We start from the raw sequence: 4,690 nt of genomic DNA on the forward strand, positions 1-4,690 counted from the left end.
TAGCTCCAGAAAATACTCCTTCCATTTTCCCCATCAGTCTCCTCACTTGTTAGAACATTATCACTCTTATCTTTCACAAGCCTAACATGCTGCACATCCTTTCCAGCCTGATCCATCAGTAGTGTCAATCCGTACAAGTCCTTCTCGCCCTCTTTAGTGTTCAGCTTCCCGTACAACTCATCATACACCTTCTGCTTTGCCTTTGCTACCTCCCTCTTTGCTCTACATTGCATCTCATATTCCTTTCTCTTCTCTTCAGGCCTCTCACTGTCATTTTTCTTCTTGCCTAACCTCTTTCTTTGAATAGCTTCCTGCACTGCACTATTCTATCACCAGGTTTCCTCATCATGTTTTCTCTGTCCAGATGACACACCAAGTACCTTCCTACCTGTCTCTCTAATTACTGTTGCTGTAGTAGCCCAGTCATTTAGAAGCTCTTTTTTATTACCCAGAGCCTTTGGTAACAGCTCCTCTCTGAATTTTTCACATTATTCCTTCCTCAGCTTCCACCTTCAAGGCTCTGATGTTACTATTTTTTCCTCTTCTTCACAACAACAGTCATTCAACACACAACCATCCGATGCTGTCTGGCCATGCTCTCCCCTGCCACAACCTTACAGTCTCCAATCTCCCTCAGATTTCCTCTTCTACACAGAATGTAGTCTATCTGCATACTCCTTCCTCCACTCTTATAGATCACTTTATGTTCCTCCATCTTTTGGAAATAGGTATTGATTATAGCGATTTTCATTCTCTTGGCAAAATTCACCACCATCTGTCCTTCCTGGTTTCTTTCCTTGACACCAAACCTACCCATCAATTCCTCATCTCCTCTGTTTTCTTCACCAACATGTCCATTCAGATCTGCTCCAGTCACCCCTCTCTCCTCCCTGGGATTATTTTCTATCACTTCATCCAGATCTCTCAAAAATGTATCTTTCTTCTCTATATCTCATCCAATTTGTGGAGCATACCACACAGCATTTAACATTAGATTTTCTATTTCTACCTTCAGATACATCATCCACTCATTTCACCTCTACTATACATTATTTGCTAACTCCTCCTTCAGGCCCAACCCTACTCCATTTTTCTTTCTATCCACACCATGGTAAGACAATTTAAACCCTTCTTAAATGCTGCGAGTCCTGCTGCCCTTCCACTTGGTCTCTTGGACACATAAAACATCTACCTTCCTTCTCTGCATCATGTCAGCCAGCTCTCTACCTTTGCCTGTCATTTTCCCCACATTTAGAGTTGCAATCCTCAGTCTTACATTCTTGACTTTCCTCTTCTCCCTCTGTCTCCTGACACGTTTCCCTCCTCGTGACCTTCAACTAACATTAGCACAATTTCCACCGGCACCCTGTTTGTCCGCTTCACCGGTGGCGGTCGTTGTTAACCCAGGCATCAACCAATCCCATATGGTGTCGCTTAAATGAATTTGCATGTTAGTTTGGGCAAAAATGTTATGTCGGATGCCCTTCCTGACACAACCCTCACATTTCACACAAGAGATACACTAGCTTGTGTAACGCTGCTTTACCAACAAACATACCACTAGTCTCTACAAACTCATAAACAAAACTTAGAAGTAGTAAAAGTATTTTTGCTGCAAACTGACAAACTTTAATTTGCACCACTGTTCAGAACTCATTTGTAGTCCTTTTATATGGCACTCTTTTTTTTCTTGCATGATCCCAGCATGAGGCCTTGCTCCTCTTCTCGTTTCCTAACTGCCTAAATGAATCAAAAGGAGGAAAAAAAACTCTCCCTCTCAAGTTTTCCACAAGCAGCTCAGGCTACAGGCTGCAGTCTCTCTGAACCATCATTACAGCCATTAGGCAAGAATAAGCTCTGTATCACAGGAGTCCACCAGCTTCCAGTTTAACCAGCACAATTAGCACATCCGTTGGAGTAGAATAACTCTGTAAAACGAGAATGCTTGGGACAAAAGAGGCAGCAGAGTTGGAAAAAAAATGGGATAAGTGAGAGAAAGGGGGGAGTGGAGGGATAAGGGAGGAAAGGGAGAGATTAAAATTGTTTGAATTGAATCCACGCTCGCCCCATTCATTTGGTATTCTACTTAAATCAGGGCTTTTGTTCAGCTGGCCGTAAAGTAGTGTCAATCATCTCGACCTGGTTTTGTACAATGGGGAAATTTATTATGAATTTGCTCCTGCAAATAATGAGGACTACCCCCTGCCTGCTCTCTCTTCTCTCTCTTCATTCTCCCCCAAGCTACCTCTCCTGACTCCCCTCCCTTTGCCTCCACCCTCCGTATCAATGCTGCAGAATAGGCAATAGAGAGTGAAGTTAGCAATCTCAGGGCCACTCGCACTCTGAACCCACATCAAAGTGACAGAGACGTCCAATCAGATTTGTCTTACAGGCATTACCTGATGAATATGGTGCAGCCGCAGCACAAAAGCGCCTTTGTGTCTCCTCCAAGCAGAGACTATTCACAGCTCGCCACAGCCAGCCAGAGTGGAAGTAAATGGCCAAAAGGGCCCAAGCCCAAAAAAAAGCACCCAAACTTGTGCAGCACAATGGGCCATGCAAATCACTGCCCCGCCACTTCCACCCAGCCACACATCCCCACCTCTTCCATCCTTCCATCCTTCAGGCCTGAGTTGGTTCTTCTTCTACTGGGTCATCTGAAGTTTAAGGCCTATTCACGCTTGTAGAGAGGTGTCAGTTAAAAGTGCTTAGTTGGATGAATTCAGACTACTTTTGTTATTCTCATGAAGGAAAAAAAGATTTCTTCTTTTGCTGAAACAGAAGAAAAACACGAGTCGGAGGACTGACTTTTTTGTCAGAAAGTAAAAGTGACTTGGCAGCCATGCACCAGTTTACAGGCATGTTCCAGCAAACTGGAGTGGCCTTTTGTTTTGACCCTGCATTGGGGTATCCCTAAACTTAAATGCTGTGGACGAAAAAAGACTTGATGATGATATAAATGTGTTTAATTTGAACTGTAACACATTCTAAAAGCTTCAATAAACTCATTAAAAAAACTAAAACTAAATAATTTAGCAAAGTCTTACTGGTGGGTTTATTTAGATTATATACTAATTCAAACAGTTTACTTTCTACTTTATTCACTAAGATAACTTAAAATGTTATCCCTTTTACAATATCAGTGCCTCAAACTATGTCATTAACCGTTAAGGTCAACACTGTCTGTTGGCAAATTACGATCCACTGGATGGAGTTTGTTAATATTACAGAAAGTAATCCTTGGATCTGCAACAGCTGATAAGCATTCGGAGTCAGGCAAATTCATTATGGCTGTCACACCTAATCCACCGTTGTTAACACAAAAAATGGCTATAACTAACCCAAAATTACAGATAGAGGTTAAGGTTTATATGATAGTAGCTGAGAGTCATCCTGGACACGTCCTCTGAGAATTAACACATCTTGTGAAACATGGCTGTGGCAGCCATCTTGAATAGAAACGATCATGATGAGTTCTTCAAGAGATGCTCAGCCTTTAGTTTATTCTGAAAGGGTTTTAAATGTATTCATTTCAAAATGACTGAAACTGACGCAAATGAAAAAAAAAAGTTACATTTTAAATACCATTTAAAACTGTTTAAACATTCATACACAAACAAAATATTGCCGATCAAAACTTCAAGGCGTTTGCTGTTGCACCAATGAACTGTGCATCGTCAGTGAATCTTACATTTTTATTTTGGGACAGAATTTTTAAAGTGACAAATTTGATTAAAATATCATAAATCTTTAAAGTTTGAAAGGTTCGTTGCATCAAAAGGCAGACAGAGGTTTGAAGATGAATGAGTCAGATGCAAGCAGATGTGTTAACGTTTAATCAGAGGTTTATGTTTAACGTAGACAGAAAACACACTCGGCTGATGAAGAGGAGGCTCATTTACACCCAAACCCACTCATTCTTACCTCCCATACAAATCTGCTGAGCCTGACACCACAACCAGCTTCTCACATATTCATCTGAGCTAAACTTTTTAAAAGAAAACTTTTTGAATGAATGAATAACACTGAATTTGCTTCAATATTTGAAATATATTTGCACTTAAAATAAAACTGGAGTAATTCTACAATACATTCCTTTCTAAATGCTACAAGCATAGCACTTTCCCTCATCCTGCTTGATCTAAAGCAGGGGTGGGCAATTATTTTTTCCATGGGGCCACATGAGAAACAACAAATATTGTGGAGGGCTGGCACAAATGACTTTTTCATTCAACCTTTATTTAGACAGGTAAATCCCATTGAGCCTCGAGGAATCATTTACAAGAGAGACCTGATTTCAAGTTAATTCAATACTGCATAATATTAATAGTATTTAATTATTAAAAGAAGTACATAGCACTGTTTTAACAAGCTGGTAAGAGTATTTGTTATGATTAAGCAACGAAAAAGTGAGGTTTCCTTACAAAAAATGTCATTTATTAAATTAAATTTCCCAGTACAATGGTAAACTGTTAACATTTTTACCATTTGTGACATTATATTAATGATAATTTTCAGTCACATTCACCCCAAAACTCGTTTCGAGTTTTATATACTGCTGGAAAAAGTTCTTATCTTTCTAAATATATCACAATATTGTCTTTGTACTCCAAATATTATGAAACTTCATATAACAGTGATCGTCACTGAACTGTGATTTCGAGTCCCGGTTCTTTACGTGCCTACATTT

The sequence above is a fragment of the Nematolebias whitei genome, chromosome 10, assembly GCF_014905685.2.
Source record: "Nematolebias whitei isolate Nwh7 chromosome 10, NemWhi1, whole genome shotgun sequence".
In the NCBI taxonomy this organism is placed as follows: domain Eukaryota; kingdom Metazoa; phylum Chordata; class Actinopteri; order Cyprinodontiformes; family Rivulidae; genus Nematolebias; species Nematolebias whitei.